The sequence below is a fragment of the Nomascus leucogenys genome, chromosome 1a (assembly GCF_006542625.1).
Source record: "Nomascus leucogenys isolate Asia chromosome 1a, Asia_NLE_v1, whole genome shotgun sequence".
Lineage (NCBI taxonomy): Eukaryota > Metazoa > Chordata > Mammalia > Primates > Hylobatidae > Nomascus > Nomascus leucogenys.
The window spans coordinates 78,543,026-78,560,477 of NC_044381.1; the positions used below are offsets into that span (position 1 = coordinate 78,543,026).

The following is a 17,452-nucleotide window of genomic DNA, read 5'->3' on the forward strand; positions in this document are numbered from 1 at the left end:
AAATCTATAAGATCCCTGTTAAACTTTTAGTGTCTCTCCAGTCTAGAATCTAAAAGTAAAAGCTCCAACAGGAAATAGTTGGCACACTCAACTTTGGATAAGATTTACAATGGTACTGTTTATAAAGATGTGGGTGACATACAATAGAGCCACAGGGAACAGTGCAATAACCCAAGTTAGTAACTGCAGAGACGTTACCACACCTTGGCCTGAAAGGATAAAGGGAAGTAATACAGTTGACCCTTGAACAAGATGTTTGAACTGAGTGGTTCCATTTATATGCAACTATTTCGGAGATTTGTAACAATTTGAAAAACACACAAACCACTTAGACTAGAAATAGGGAAAAAATAAAGAAAAAGTGAGGTATGTCATCAATACAAAAAATATACATAGATACTACAGATACTAGCCTATTTCATCATTTACTACCATAAAATATACACAAGTCTATAATAAAAAGTTAAAATTTATCAAAACGTACACATTTACAGACCACACGTGGCTCCATTCCCAGTTGAGAAATGTAAAGAAACATAAAAATGCAGCATTAATCGTAACTGCTAACTGCATTAAATTAACTGTAGTACATACTGTACTATTGTCATCATTTTATAGCCATTTCCTGTTGCCGTTGTGGTGAGCTCAACTGTTGCAGGGATCCACTTAAAACGCATGTGTTGCTAATTGTCTCCAAGTAAGCAGTTTATCTCTCTACTAAATTTCTTATTGTTGTAAAAAGTGATCTTGCGGTTCTCCTGTACCTTTCATCCTGTTTAGTGCAATACTGTAAACCTTGAATAACACCATGGGACCCATATGAAGTGCCACTAGTGTTGCTGGAAGTTCTCCCAAGAGGCAGAGAAAAGTCATTACATTGCAAGAAAAAGTTTAGGCCGCGCGCAGTAGCTCATGCCTGTAATCCCAGGACTTTGGGAGGCTGAGGCAGGCAGATCACGAGGTCAGGAGCTCGAGACCATCTTGGCTAACACGGTGAAACCCCGTCTCTACTAAAAATACAAAAAATTAGCCGGGTGTGGTGGCGGGTGCCTGTAGTCCCAGATACTTGGGAGGCTGAGGCAGGAAAATGGCGTGAACCCGGGAGGTGGAGCTTGCAGTGAGCCGAGATCGCTTGCAGTGAGCTGAGATCGCGCCATTGCACTCCAGCCGGGGCAACAGAGCGAGACTCCGTCTCAAAAAAAAAACAACAAGAAAAAAAAGTTTAATTGCTCGATATGCACCATACATCAAGGTCTGCAGCTGCAGTTCCTCACCATTCCAGACAGATGTCCATCTTGAAAACAGGCAACATAAACTTACATATCAATGAATACAGTTCAGTACTATAAATGTTTTTTCCCTTCCTTATGATTTTCTTAACATTTTCTTTTCTCTGGCTTACTTGCGATATGTAATCCGTACAAAATATGTGTTAATCGACTGTTTATGTTATTGGTAAGGCTTCTGGTCAACAGTGGACTATTCCTGGTTAAGTTCTGGGGGAGTCAAAAGTTATACATGGATTTTTGACAGCATGGGGCTCAGCGCTTGTAACCCCTGCATTGTTCAAGGCTCAACTGTGGTCACTGGAACTCAGAAGGAAAGGGTCTTGTGCAGAGATATATATACTGCCTTGACAGGCGCAGTGACTGAAGTCAAGGACCGCAGCCTCACGAGGCAGCATCACAGGGAGGAAGTCAGGGGAATATAACCTGACCTCAGTCCCCTCCCTTCAGTGTCCTCCTGGGGCTCCTCATTGGCTGAGTCCCTCCAGAAGCTAGTGTGCAAGGAAACCTCTCCATGTTGTCCTGCAGCTCAGCTTCCCAGGGCAGAGAGCAGGGTAGAGAAGTCTCCCACATTTGGATTTATCTGGATACATTTCTGACTGCAACTTCCAAAGAAAGTGGTTAAATCTCCTGTGCTCACAGCCTAGGGAGAGAAGGGACTGTCTTTCAGGAAGATGAGGCGCAGGCCCTGCCTCGCCAAAGGCAAATACACCAGACGGCCATAGCATCCAGCAGGAGCAAGGAGGGGCAGCATCTCGCCTGCCTGCCTCCCACGTGTGTCAGCCTGGGAGGAGAAGCTTTCCTGAAAAAGGGCGCAATGGGTAGTAATGAGATGTGGCAGCCGAGTGTGAAATCCTGCCACTGGCCAGTGGCAACTGGAAACAAGGCCGAAAATAGCTCAGGCAGAATCCCAGCTTCAGGACAGGGATGGAAACACTTTTACCAAGAGACTTTCTTTAAAGCCATGTAGAGCACTTGTGGAAATGGTATTGTGGCATTATTTTTATTCCAAACATCCATTCCCAAAGGAACCCTGAGCCACAATGCCCTTCTTTGTTGCTGAAGAAAAGGGACTATCCTGGCAGGGCTGAGAAAGCTGTGTGAAGAGGCATTGGCAGGTGGCAACTTAGAAGGACCAGGGTCCAGGACACATCTGCAGGTGAAAGTGAAGACGAAATGCTGTCTTGTTCTCAAAACTACTTGTGTTTCTCCTTGTGGAGAATAAAAATATCCCCTTTCAATTTTATCACCAGAACTGGATGAAGGAGATCATTATGTTTCCAGTTCTCAAATCAATTCTATGAAACCCAGTGTGGCTGCCTAATAATTGAGTTCCCTAAGGAATTAATGATTTTTTTCACCTTCTCTACAAACCTCTCACAAGCCTCTCTCCTAAAATCATGAAAATTTTCATTTAATATTAATATTCATGTTATTTTTATTGCAAAAAAAAGTATCACAATCCTCAAACATGCTCACCAATTCCAGAGCATAAATTCTGGATCAATACCATTCAGTAGAATGGTGGTGGGTTTCTTCTATATGCTAAGCACTCAGAATACCAAGATGAGTTGATTCATCTTTTTAAAAATAAATTTTCTTGTGTGCATTTGAGGTTTATAACATGATGTTATGGTACACACAGACAGGAAAGTTGTTACTGTGATACAGCAGATTAACATATCTATCATCTCACAGAGTTACTTTTGTGTGTGTGTGACAAGAGCAGCCAAAATACACTTATTTAACAAAAATCCCTGATACAAGCTTTTTGTTTGTTTGTTTGTTGAGACAGAGTCTCACTCCATCGCCCAGGCTGGAGTGCAATAGTGCGATCTCAGCTCACTGCAACCTCACCTCCTGGGTTCAAATGATTCTTGTGCCTCAGCCTCTCAAGTAGGTGGGATTATGGCCCAGCTAATTTTTGTATTTTTAGTGGAGACTGGGTTTCACCATGTTGGCCAGGCTGGTCTCAATTTCCTGGCCTCAAGTATCCGCCCACCTCGGCCTCTCAAAGTGCTGGGTGAGCCCCACACCTGACCCCTAATGCAAGTTTTATTAACTATAGTCCTCATGTTATACATTAGATTTCTAGACTTGTTTATATCTGCTGCTTTGTATCCTTTGACCTATATCACTGCATTTCCTCCCCTCCCCTTGCCCATAGTAACCACTATTTTACTCACTGTTTCTGTATATAAGACCTCTTTTTAAAAATAATCCACATATACGTGAGATCATGCAATATTTTTCTTTCCGTGTCTGGCATATTTCACTCAGCATGTCCTCCACACCCATCCATGTTGTGGCAAATGGCAGGATCTTCTTTTTTCTTTTCTTTAAGGCTGAATAAAATGAGTTTAATATGGCCTGGCTTTCAAAGAAATGGATACATAAACAAAGAATTACAATATGGTGTAATAAAATAAAACTTTATATTTTATAAATAGTAAGATCATTGCATAGGAAAGGGAATGATCAAAATGTAAGTGGGCAAAAAGGTTTCCTAGAGTAAATGGAATACGAATCTGGCTTTATGAGATGAATAGGAGTTTGTGAAGTGGCTACTTGTGGGAAGGGCATTCCAAGCAAAGGGAACAGGATGTGCAAAGGCAAAGACACACAAATGACTGCCATGTGTCCTAGGCACTGAATGCGAGTCAGCACTGCTGAAGCAAAACATGCTCCGGGAGGCAGCTGGAGAGGAAGGCAGGCAGCAGTCAGCGGAGCACGATCCGTGGAGGTGTGTTCCAAGTAACCTAACAGCAGGAGCAGACTGAAGATGGTTTCCTTTCTGTTTTTATTTTGTTTAAATTAAATTAGAGTATCTATCCCTGTAAAAGTTTCATCAGTTCCATTCTCATATGAATTCTTGAGTGGGAGGGACAGAGGCATTGACTCCATCATGCTATGAGTTGATCATCACCTGTGTCCCCCGAGGGAAGTGTGTCATACAAGTGAACAGTCTTTCATGGCATCATGGCAAGGAAAGAGAGTGCTGCCTACGGGTTGCAGAGAGACAAGAGGTTTAAAGCAGGAGTATATGTTGGTCAGATTCACATTTAGCAAGATCCCCCTGATAGCACTGTGATGAACTGTTTGTATTGGATGGTGGGAGGCATGATGGGTTAGTATTTTAGGGCCTCTAAACAAATTGCCACAAACTAAGAGGCTTAAAACAAAAGAAAAATTATTTTCTCATCATTATACAGACCAGAAGTCTGAAATCAAGATATCATCACACTCCTCCTGGAGGCTTCAGGGGAGAATCCTTCCTTGCCTTTTCAAGCCTCTGGTGGCCGTTGCCAGTCCTTGGCTTCCTTGGCTCGTGGCCACATCCATTCATTCTCTGACTCCATCTTCATATTACCTTCTCCTCTGTGTGTTTGTTGTATCCTCTTCTCTCTCTTACAAGGACACTTGGGACTGGAGTTAAGGCCCACTAGGGAATCCAGGAAGATCTTACCTCAAGATCCTTAATTAAATCTGCAAAGACTTTTTCCAAGTAAGGTAGCATTCACAGTTTCCAGGGATTTGGGCATGGATATATCTTTGTGGGGACCGCCATTCAACCCATCACACAGAAGAATCTTATTTCTCAACCTATGGTCAGCAAACAAACCGCATTAGGATCTCATGGAGTGCTGCACTTGATCATTTGCACACTACTAGACCAGAGATGTGGACTCAGGAGGTGTCAGCCAGCCATGAGGACAACCTTATGATGAGCATGGGAACTACAATTAGAATGATCAGGAGTCAGTAGTGACTTGAAAGTAGAGATGAGGAGGATGAGAGTGAACATAATCACTTCTGGGTGTCATCATGGGACAACTTACTGAGATGAGAATGCAGGGAGAAAGCACAGTATCCTAGGAATCTCAAAAGTTGGAAAGACTAGTGAGATCATCCTGTCTAGCCCTTACACATGATTCAGGATTTCCCTTTTTGGTATCCTTTACAAATGATCATGCAACTTTGATTTAAGCAACTGACTTTACTGAAACCAAAGTTGCATGATCATTTGTAAAGGATTTGTCTGACTGCCTTGTCTGTTTCCTTCACCAGCTTATAAACTGAATGAGAAAAGAGGCCATGTTTGTTGGGTTCACAGTTATTTCCCCAGAACCTGATAGAGTACCTGTAAGCATGAAGGTTCTCAATATGTATTTTTGTGGGGGATTTTTGGTGGTGGTGGCTATTTTTAAAACTACTTTATTGAGACATGATTGTCACACAAAAAGCTGTACATATTTAATGTATACAATTTGATGAATTTGGCGATAAGTGTTCACCCATGTAAATATGTGTTTTTGAATGAATGGGTGAATGAATGAGCAACTTTGGTGACAGGAAGATGTAGAAACTAGGTAAGAATTAGAATGGTTAACAAGAGTTATTCCAGTGGTTACTCTTCCATTTGGGGCAGCTCTAATTTCATGTTCCTGTTTATACAGTTGCTTATTTTGTTCCCTAGGTCACTCAGATTGAGTCTAGCTCTTCCTCTATGTGAAAATTTATTTCAAATACAAAGAGAACTATTGTGCTCCCTGAGTCTCCTCCTCTCTGGCTAAGTATCTTCATTTACTTTAAGCACTTGGCCTGTTTTAGTCCTGTTTTAGAAATGCATCACAGTTCTAGTTGTTCTTTTTTCATTCACTCGACAAATATTTATGAGTATCCACTGAGTGCTATGTACCAGGGCTCTGTATGCAATAGGAGGAAAAAAGAGACATGCACGTGCCTTCCATCTACAGTGTTTCTCTAAAATTATTAAACATAGCAATCCCCAGAACTAAGAAAAGCAGATGCCCCTTCCTTTGTACTGGGTATGTGCTCTTTTACTACTACAGTATATCTAAATAAGAGATACTGGTTCTTCCACTTGTTTTTTTGCAGTTCTAGATGTGGTATTTCTTGTTGTTTGTACAGCCATGGACCATCAATTAAGTGTAACTTTTCTTTTGGGTACAAGAGCATATATACATAGAAGGATGTAGACGGTATGCACAACACAACCATCTACATTCTTCCATCCCTTACAAATAGAATACGTGTTTGCACTCTTTGCTGAAGGTAATGCAATGCTCAGAAATGCGCCCCAGCATCTAGAGGAGCAGGGTGTTTTTCAGGCATCTGTGAGAAACAGATGCTCTTGTCAAGCCAGGGACAGGGGCTCAGGTTACATCGTGTGTTCAGTGAAGCACATCAGAATCTTTTGCCTAGTACAGCCTCAAGTAATTGTTTTATTTTTTATTCTTCTATTATTTTATGCATGTTTTCTACTTTTAATAATGAAATAAACCCATAATAAAACAAAAATAATTCCACAAAACTGATGGGATTTTTTTTTCATTGCAAATGTCTGTTTAACTAATTTGTTCACTAATGGAGGCTCCCAAGCTTCAGAAAAGATATTCTCCTTTAAGGGAACACAGATGTTTGACTTAAAATTCCATATTTGTGACATTTCAATATTGGTATCCTCGCTTTTTTTACTAATGAAATTGTAAGAAAACAAAATCTGCTTGTCCTACAGCAATTTGGCTGTGATTCGGAAACTTTTTTATTAAAATGAAATAATATGTTCTGCAAATCTAATTGCGGAGGAATTAGACGTACTAAACCAAATAGTCATCTGTGATACAAAATGAAATAAAATAGAGAAAAGCCATTTCAGGAAATAGACAGTAGAAAGAAGTTCTGAGGAATGTCTGTCTGCTTCTATTGTGATCATTTCTGGGTTCAGTTTTGATGTTTTTAAATGAAATATTTTAACCTCAGACCTCATTTTCTTTATTTTCCTTTTTGCCCTGTCTTATGGTACTGATCAGACCTCATTTTTAAATAACACATTTATTTCACTTACATTGTACTTATGTAGTTGAAGTGAATGGACTAGGATCATTGACCAACTTAATTGTATATAAACGCAAATGAAAATATATCTGTTGGAGTTATAATAGTGGTTAGAAAACAGGGAAGAATGACAAGAGAAGTTTAGTGGAACGTGGGTATGGACATAACGAGAGTGCATAGGTAAAACTAGCCGAAATTGTTTGGCTGTTTTAATTTGCCTCAGCCTTCAACTTTAAATAAGAACATTTAATCAGTTAGATTACTTGCAGTATAACTATTTCAATTCTCCAAACACCATTATGTTGTCTGTTCTTCGGGCCAAGTTCAATGCCACGTACATGGTAAATGCTGAATATTTGCAGAATGAATGAACGAAGTGAACCAATGGACAAATAAATATCACACTTCTTCCTTTTTTTTCTTGATAGTGTGTCCGGAATTGGTGGGTTCTCGGTCTCACTGACTTCAAGAATGAAGCCGCGGACCCTCGCGGTGAGTGTTACAGCTCTTAAGGTGGCGCGTCTGGAGTTTGTTCCTTCTGATGTTCGGTTGTGTTCGGAGTTTCTTCCTTCTGGTGGGTTCGTGGTCTTGCTGGCTTCAGGAGTGAAGCTGCAGACCTTCGCGGTGAGTGTTACAGCTCATAAAAGCAGTGTGGACCCAAAGAGTCAGCAGTAGCAAGATTTATTGCAAAGAGCAAAAGAACAAAGCTTCCACAGTGTGGAAGGGGACCCGAGCAGGTTGCCGCTGCTGGCTCAGGCAGCCTGCTTTTATTCTCTTATCTGGCCCCACCCACGTCCTGCTGATTGGTAGAGCCCAGTGGTCTGTTCTGACAGAGCGCTGATTGGTTCATTTACCATCCCTGAGCTAGACATAAAAGTTCTCCACGTCCCCATCAGATCAGTTAGATACAGAGTATCGACACAAAGGTTCTCCAAGGCCCCACCAGAGCAGCTAGATACAGAGTGTCGATTGGTGCACTCACAAACCCTGAGCTAGACACAGGGTGCTGATTGGTGTGTCCGCAAACCTTGACCTAGATACAGAGTGCCGATTGGTGTATTTACAATCCCTGAGCTAGACATAAAGGTTCTCCACATCTCCACCAGACTCAGGAACCCCGCTGGCTTCGCCCAGTGGATCCTGCACCGGAGCTACAGGTGGAGCTGCCTGCCAGTCCCACGCCGTGCGCTCACACTCCTCAGCCCTTGGGTGGTCAATGGGACTGGGTGCCTTGGGGCGGGGGTGGCGCTCGACGGGGAGGCTCGGGCGGCACAGGAGCCCATGGAGGGGGTGGGAGGCTCAGGCATGGCGGGCTGCAGGTCCCGAGCCCTGCCCTGTGGGAAGGCAGCTAAGGCACGGTGAGAAATCGAGCACAGCGCCAGTGGGCTGGCACTGCTGGGGGACCCAGTACACCCTCCGCAGCCGCTGGCCTGGGTGCTAAGCCCCTCATTGCCTGGGGCCGGCAGGGCCTGCCGGCTGCTCTGAGTGAGGGGCCCGCCAAGCCCACGCCCATCCGGAACTCCAGCTGGCCCGCAAGCGCCGTGCGCAGCCCCGGTTCCCGCTCGCGCCTCTCCCTCCACACCTCCCTGCAAGCTGAGGGAGCCGGCTCCCTTCTTGGCCAACCCAGAAAGGGGCTCCCACAGTGCAGCGGTGGGCTGAAGGGCTCCTCAAGTGCCACCAAAGTGGGAGCCCAGGCAGAGGAGGTGCCGAGAGCGAGCGAGGCCTGTGAGGACTGCCAGCACACTGTCACCTCTCAATAGGAGTGTAGGTCAGTAAAGATTCTGATGCCCATAATCAAGATACAAACATTTGACTCAACTAATAGAGAGCTATCGTTCACATTAGAGTTATAAACAGAACACTAGATGAATTTTCTTATTATTTTTCTCTACTAAAGGCATTAGGTCACAATTAGCATTTACTTGAAATGTTTGTATATTTAAATTTCTCTATATATTTATATTATTAAATTGTTGTGACTAGAATGTAATTTTATTTATAAATGGTTTCCAAACTATACTCTAGTCATGATCAGTTGGATAATTCAGTGTTTTTATAACTGATATCAATCATTGCAAGTTATTTGAAATCCTGGTGATCCTCACTGATAGTTCTAGTCACGTCCCACACATACCTCTAGCCCAAGACGAACAGGTTGCAACAAAGATGTGTTTGTGCACGCATGTATGTGTATATGTGTGTGCATATGTGTGTGTGTGTGAAAGCATTGTGGATATTTTGTGTTTGCTTATTTTGTAAACACAATATTAATCTTTGCTTGTCAGTCCTTGACGATTTTTGCACTTCACTGTTTATATAAGCAACCAAATGATCATAAAAAGTCAACTTGACCATATAGAATAGGCTGTGGTGTATTCTGAAATAACATTCTTCTTCAAACTTTCTCATTAATTGCCAGCCTGCTCAGCAACTGCCAGAATATGATTAACCTTCTTAGATCAGTTCCCACTGTTGTGCAATGCATTCTAAAATATAGCAGCAAATAAATATATGATGTCACAGAGACAAAAATTCTGCAGGTAAAAACTAGCATAAAGCAGATAAGCATTCTCTGGCTGGGATACAGAGTTTTAAAACCTCTTAAACCTTAAAACCTTACTCTGAAAACACTACATACCAGGTGTGAACTGCCCAAACTTGTTTTTGAACAGATTCATTATGCACAGATTCATGTTCATGCAGTTCAATTCATGGATTTTTAAACTATTTCAGTACTTAGCCCATTGATTGATCTAAGAGCCTAGATATTAAAATGAAGTCTGTTGTTCTTTTTATTCATTAAAGATAAGGAAAGACCATTTCTGTCAATGGTTATTGGATCATCCTACTTGACTATAAACAGATCCCTCCCCTACCATGCATGTGCACAAAAATTACCAGAGCCTTTTCCTAAATTGGTTGTTAGGTCAATTGCTTTGATGTCGCTGAGGCTCCCATATTGGCCGAGGTTGCAGGGAAAAGAGGTTGGGGGAATAATGTCATCTCTAGGGGAAGAAGCATAGGAATAAGAATCAAAAGATTCGCATTCTAATCTTGGCCGAGCCTTCGGCCAAACAGCAGTTTGACGTGGTCCAAGAAGTGGCGCTGCCCTAAACACTCATTAAGTCTTCACAGCACCAACAGGTACATTTAGATAGGTGCTGCAGTATCCCCTTTTACAGGTGAAAAGATTTAGATACTTTCCCTGTGTCAGGCCGTAGGTTACGATCAGAGCCAGGATTCTGCCTGGAACAGGTTGGCTCCTGTACTGCTATTTTAGAGATATTGTGATAATGCATGTGAAAGAACTTTGAAAAGTATAAAGAATGATTATTCTTACACAGGAGGGTCACTCAATAGACGTATTTATGTACTGCAAATTGGAATGAGGGTGGAAGAAATAGTGAAATAACTGATGGTGTTGGCTGTTGATGATCATAGGGGTAGTCACCACCTGATTTTGAGGAGTGGCACATGCTAGCTAAGTAGGGCAGAGAAGCTAAACACAGTCTTAGCATACGATTCAGCATTTGAACTTTTAGGTGTTTACCCAACTGATTTGAGATTTATATCCACATAAAAGCCTGCAAACAGATATTTATAGCAGCTATATTCATAATGACCAAAAACTGGGAGCAACTAAGATGTCCTTCAATAGGTGAATGGATAAATAAACTGTGGTACAGTCAGTTGCTGGAATATTATTTGATGATAAAAATAAATGAACTGTCGAATCACAAAAAGACATGAATGAATCTTAAATGCATAGTTCCAACTGAAACAACCCAATCTGAAAGGCTACATATTGTATGTTTACAATTATATGACATTCTGGAAAAGGCAAAACTATGGAGACAGTAAAAAAATGCATTGATTTCCGGGGGGCTCAGGGAGAGGGGAGGAAGGATTAAATAGGTTAAGCAGGAGGAATTTCTTAGAGTGGTAAAACTGTCCCCATAATACTGTAATTATGGATACATGACAATGCATATATCAAAATCCATGGAACTTTATAGAACAAAGGGTAAACATTAGTGTATGCACATTTTAAAGATCATTTAGAAGGTCAAGGGTCCTAGAATGGACTGCAGTGACAAAACAATCTAACTGTAATAAAAATCTATAAAGCAACTTCACTGAAGGAGGTGGGAGGAAACGATGCTGACCTAAGTGATTTTGGAAATGGGAGGAGTCTGTAAGACTAAAGGCAAAAGAAAATGTACATAAAACTGTACTTAATACAGTTGTTTCCCATAAGGTTTCAAGTTAACAATTCTAATACTGCTCTACATTTATACCAAAATTAGCAATTAAGTAAATGCATGGTGGATGGTGGGAGCCAGATTTCTCATGGAGTTCACAGATAAGCAATGGGAATAGGCTAGACTGGTCCATGTGGTAATGAATTAGAGTTGGGGCTATCAGTTTGAATTCACTCATGTTTAGCTTAACATAGATACCTATGGTTACATATAGAAATATTTATAGATATTTGTATTTATGTACAGAGCTTAGTATACATATTTCCTTGTGTCAGCTAAGAGAGCCTAGAAAGCAATGACACCCCAGTAGCAAGGAGAACTTCTAGTGCCCAGATTTTGGTTTTAATACTGTTCTCGGCCGGGCGCGGTGGCTCAAGCCTGTAATCCCAGCACTTTGGGAAGCCAAGGCAGGCGGATCACGAGGTCAGGAGATCGAGACCATCCTGGCTAACACGATGAAACCCTGTCTCTACTAAAAAATACAAAAAATTAGCCTGGCGTGGTGGCGGGTGCCTGTAGTCCCAGCTACTCGGGAGGCTGAGGCAGGAGAATGGCGTGAACCCAGGAGGGAGAGCTTGCAGTGAGCCGAGATCGCGCCACTGCACTCCAGCCTGGGGGACAGAGAACAACTCCGTCTCAAAAAAAAAAAAAATACTGTTCTCCAGTAAAAGAAACTAGAGCTCCTTGGAGAAATTGCTGATTCTAAGATTGGGTTAGCATATATACAAGTTGGCCCTGGAGCATCTTGTAGTGCCAGAAAGTAAGTACCTAACACACACAGACACACACACACACACACACACCCACACACACACACACAATGATAAGAGGATCTCAAAGGGATACAGGAGCCAACTTCAACAAGAGCTCCTCATGGCCAAACCTGGAACAATGTGAACCACAAAATAATGCAGTATTCGACTATAACCAAAAGTATAAAATAACTGTGAGTTCATACTATTATAAATGAATAATTGAATAAATAAATCGTGAAAAAAAGACAAATCTCCCATGCAGAAGAATTCCAAATAATTTCTGTAGATATTCTACACTCAAAGACGTAGAACATAACCCCCTACTCCTTTGATGCGGGCTATATGTAGTGACTTCCTTCCAAAGGGTGCCGCATAGACATGGTTTAACTTTACAGTGAAGAACATGACAAATTACCTGAGCCAAGCAATCGAGATCAATATCAACAGTAAGAAGTCATGTTGATAGAATGTACCCTTGATACAATGCAACAAAAAGGCTCTTTATCTTTGTGAATTTCTACCCAAAAACCCATAATCCAGTCTAATCATGCAAAAAAAAAAATCAGATAAATGCCAATTAAGGAGCAGTCTACAAAATATTTGATGAGTATTCCTCAAAAACTAGGTAAATCTGAAAAATCATCACAGCCAAGAGGAGCCTGAGGAGACACAACAACTAATGTAATATGGTATCCTGGATGAGATTCTGAAATAGAAGAAGGACATGAGGGTCCAGGCGCAGTGGCTCATGCCACTTGGGAGGCCAAGGCACCTGAGGTCAGAAGTTCAAGACCAGCCTGGCCAACATGGTGAAACCCTGTCTCTACTAAAAATGAAAAAATTGGCTGGGCATGGTGGCGGGCACCTGTAATCCCAGCTACTCACGAGGCTGAGGCAGGAGAATCGCTTGAATCTGGGAGGCAGAGGTTGCAGGGAGCCGAGATCACACCATTGTACCCCAGCCTGGGTGACAAGAGCAAAACTCTGTCTCAAAAAAAAAAAAAGGACATTAGATAAACACCAAGGAAATAGAAGGACATTAAATAAAAGCAAAACTGTCTCAAAAAAGAGGACATCAGATAAATACCAAGGAAATAGAAGGACATTAGATAAATACCAAGGAAATCTGAATAAAGTATAGACTTGTTAATAATATACAGGTGTTGATTCACTAATGATAACAAATGTACTATACAAATATAAGTTGTTAATAATAGGAGAAACTGGATATGGTGTACATAGGAACTCTTTTTACTATCTTTATAATTTTTTGCAAGTCCAAACTGCTCTAAAAAATAAAGTATATATGTCCTTTTTAGTATATATAAATATACTATAGAGAAGATTTTGGTTTTACCTAGATTACATCACTGAAAGATACTGGTTTTCACCAACTCCATTAATTATTTTTTGATGTGGGAATAAAAGATATAATCAGACACAATCCTGTAAAAATCAATTCATCTCCTTGGATATCATGATGATTTTAGTCACATATGCTCCTTTTGGATGGACATAGCTATAAGGAAAGAAACTTTTTAAATGCAGAAGTATATTAAATTTATTCGTTAAATAAACAATGAACATCGCCAGATAGCAGCAAACGGCAAGGAATTACGTCCAGCTATAATTTAACCAGCCCGCCTTAGGATTGCCGCTATTAGAGTTCAGTGGTGGAATAAACCATCTCTAGCGTATGCTTTTTCTATAGATGGTTTATTAGATGATTTACAATGAAATCGAGCACACGACTCTTCTTTAACCCCTCCAAGAACCTGATGAAATGCCTGGTCTAACAGGAGGATGCAGAGAAAGTTATGAAGAGGGGTATGTGAGCTTCTGTGTTATTTATTCTTGGTCCTGCAATGTGGTCAGTGAAGCATCCTGAGCGCTCACCCTTTCCCAATGCTATAAAGCAAATTGGATGGATGAGTGTGATTTAGAGGAGAAGGAAACTGCAGTTATCACTGCTTTACCTTGACCTCTGCCTGGAGACAAGGCTGAGAGGGTGACTACAAAATTAGAGCGACAACTAACATATGCTGGATACATATCCTGGGCCAGGATGATGCCAGGTATTTTACAGTTGGTCACTCCTCACACCAACCCTATGAGCAGCAGTCTCTTCCTTAAGATTTTGAGCGGGCCCAGTAATCACTACCCCTCTTCATCCCCTTAGTTCTCAAAAAATTAAGATATAAGACAAAGGAGTAACAGATGAAGATATTATAATATCACCTCTATTACTGATAAAGTCTCTCTTACAGTGCTAGTGGGAGCATAAATCAATATAGCCATTTTGGAAAACTAAACCTGAATATATGCATTCTCTATGCTCCAGCAATTCCACTCACAGAAATATACCCAGTAAAATGTGTACATATGCTCACCAAACGACATGTACTAGAATGCTCATAGCAGCACTATTTGTAAAACTGGAAAATACCCATTTGCCCAGCAACAGTAGAAGGGATCAATAAATCTTGGTATACTAGATTATTATATAGCAATAAGAATGATCAAACCATAATTACAGGCAACAATATAGACGAATATTACAAATGTAACATACAGGCAAAAAAGCCAGACGCAGAAGAGCATGAACTGTATGATTTCATTTATGCAAAGTACAAAAGTAGGAAAATGAATTGGGTTTTAGAAGTCAGTTCAAGATAGTTGTTGCCCTTGGGTGGGGACAGTGATGAGAGGGAGCAGGCAGGAGACTTCTTGGGGACTAGCAATATTATTTTTCTTGAAATGAGTACTAGTTACTTGGGTGTGTTTGGTTGTGAAAATTATAGAGCAATACACAAGCAGTAAGCATCTTTACCATATATAGTACTTCAATTAAAAAAAATTTTAAAATCCTCTCTTGATCCCGTCTTCCCATCCAACTACCACTATCTCTCCTCTTCCCTGTAAAGCAAATGTTTTTGAATGGAGTGTCTTTGCTCGCTGTGTCCAATGTCTGCATTCTCTCTTGAACCCAGTCCAGCAAACCTTTTGCCCTAGATTCTAAAAAGCTGCTCTTATAAAGATCAATGATGATTTGCATATGGCTAAACCCAATTGTCAGCTTGCCTCATTGTACTTAACAGCAGCATTCCATACAGAATATCACTCTCTGCATATTATCTTGGTTTCTGTACGCAGTATCCATCACTAGGTGAACTCATGAAGCCTCATGGCTTTAAATGCCCTGTCTGTACTGATGACTCTCTCATTTATATTTTCAGCCCAAATCTCTCCTTGGCACATCAGACTTGTGCATTCAATTGCCCACTCAACATCTCAAACATAATATATTCCAAACAGATGTCCTGATATCCTCCAAACCTGCCCTTCCCACATTCTCCTCCTTCTTATTAAGCTTCTCAGATCTACTCCGTCCTTCCAGTTGTGTAGCCCCCAAACCTTGGAATAACCCTAAACTCCTCTTTTTTTTTTTCATACAATGCATCTAATCCATTAACCAGACCTATTGATTCTACCTTCAAAATATATCCAGAATTTACCCACTTCTTGCTGCTTAGACTGCCACCATCCTGGTCCAATCCACCTTCCTCTCTTGCCTGAATTATCTCAATAGTCTTCTAGACACTTCTTCCCTGCCCCTCACTGCCCTGCCCCTTGCCTGTGCCCTTGCTGCCCCACAAGCTATTTCCTACAAAGAGCGATCCCAGTAAACAATAATCCAAATTATGTCATTTGTCTGCTCCAGACCCTCCTGTTTTCCATCTCACTCAGAAGAAAAGGCAATTCCAGGCTGTGAACTTCAAGACTCTGTATGATCTGACCTCACATTGGCTTTCAAACCTCATCTTGCACACTGCTTCCCCGGTGTGCTCTGCGTTAGCCGCACGGGGATTTTTATGGGTCCCTGGACACTCCAGTCATTTCCTTGGCTCAGGGCATTTGCATTGGCTGTTTCCACTCACTGGAGTTCTCTTTCCCTGCTATATACATGGTTTTCTCTCTCATTTCCTTCAGGTCTTTCTTTACTCAAATGACATCTTTTTTAAAAGAGGATTTCTATCTCAAATTTTATACACACATCTCTGTATCACCCTTCTCAGCATTTTTTTTCTCCTTGACCCTTATCACTGTCATGTGTGTTTGTTCATGTATTTATTGACTGGGTGATTTTTTTCTCTCCCAATAAGCTGCAAACTCTGTGAAGACAGGGATATTTTTCCCATTTTTGCCCCATCATGCTGCAAGCCCAAGGTACAATTAGAACACATCCAATTCACTGTCCATCTACCTGTGGCATTTCAACCATGACCACAAACCAAATCACTCTTCCTGTATCACATTCCCTGAGAGACCTTGTTTTCTCCCACAAGAAAGACTTGTTTATTTTTCTGCTTCGATCAAATGTACCACTAGTTTCTGCAGGATTATTTGTACCTCTTTCAGGATCCTGAGGAATTTGCTCCTGGGCCGTGTAGATGGGAAGCTGAGTCAGAGCGCAGTTCTTCACCCAATCCCACAGCCACACGTGCCTGCTTGCTCACGGGATCTTCCCACTCTCCTCGGGAAGGCTTCCGAGCTGCTTCCTCAGGATGTCCTGTGATTGCAGCCTGACCTGTCAAAGCCATGCGAATACCATCTGTTCAGTTATATAACTTGAGATCTGGGAAGAATTCTCAATGTAGGATTTGCTGCCCAAATCGTATCATTTTCAGAAACGAGATTAAGCATTCTTTGCTGGGAAAAGGAGAAATTACCAGAAAAATTATCATTTCACTGAGTATAAACAAATCTTTGTCCAAAATACACAAATGAAAATGACAAATTTGCTTCACTAATATTTGCTTGCATTAAAAATATACATAGGGCTATGGTTCAATATCTTAAGTGCAAAATAAACTCTTAATTAGGAACAATGGAATTATTAATTTAACCAATCTTAATTTTGCTTAGATCATTAGCCTGCAGTATGATGTCTCAAGCAGAATTTGGGGTGGAGAGCTTGGTGGTGGAAGAGGAAGTGCTCATTTCTACAGACATGACAAGATTATTAACACTATAGAATGATTTTTCTTTCATGGGAGGGGAAGATATCTGACCCATCAGCAGTCAGACAGAAACCCTGACTTGTGATTTTAACATTACCTTATATGACCCGTGGTCACCTTGTATGACCAAAGAAAACCATTTATGAAAGAGCTGCCTGGAGTTAAAGATTTAAATGGTAACTTTGTAGACTAGGTTTTCTCTCATCATCTAATTTACTTGCCTTAACGCTTGTTTCTTTACCCTTATTCCTACTGGCCCTCGAGCATAT

The 17,452-nt window shown here is 41.2% G+C and overlaps 1 long non-coding RNA gene across 5 annotated transcripts in view; it reads right to left on the reverse strand.

The window, feature by feature from the left end:
* Positions 1-16,707, reverse strand: part of LOC105739262 — a 94,596-nt gene extending 77,889 nt beyond the window's left edge. For all 5 annotated transcript variants that reach the window (XR_004029750.1, XR_004029749.1, XR_004029754.1 and 2 more), the window contains exon 1: positions 16,573-16,707. This is a non-coding gene — a long non-coding RNA (uncharacterized LOC105739262). The remainder of the gene's footprint in view (positions 1-16,572) is intronic.
* Between the last annotated feature and the right edge of the window lie 745 nt (positions 16,708-17,452).